The following is a 299-nucleotide window of genomic DNA, read 5'->3' on the forward strand; positions in this document are numbered from 1 at the left end:
TGAAGGAACCATAGACAAACCCTGTACCTCCACCCTGACACAGAGGAGCCATAGAGAAAATCTATACCTCCATCCTGACATGAAAAACCAGAGAAAACCTGTACCTCCACCCTGACACAGAGAAACTATAGAGAAACCCTGTACCTCAACCCTGACACTGAGGACCCATGGAAAAACCCTGACACAGTTGAACCATAGAGAAATCCTGTAAATTCACCCTGACATGGAGGAACCATAGACAAACCCTGTACTTCCACCCTGACACAGAGGAACCATAGAGAAACCCTGTTCCTCGACCC

This window comes from Nematolebias whitei, chromosome 2 (assembly GCF_014905685.2).
Source record: "Nematolebias whitei isolate Nwh7 chromosome 2, NemWhi1, whole genome shotgun sequence".
Lineage (NCBI taxonomy): Eukaryota > Metazoa > Chordata > Actinopteri > Cyprinodontiformes > Rivulidae > Nematolebias > Nematolebias whitei.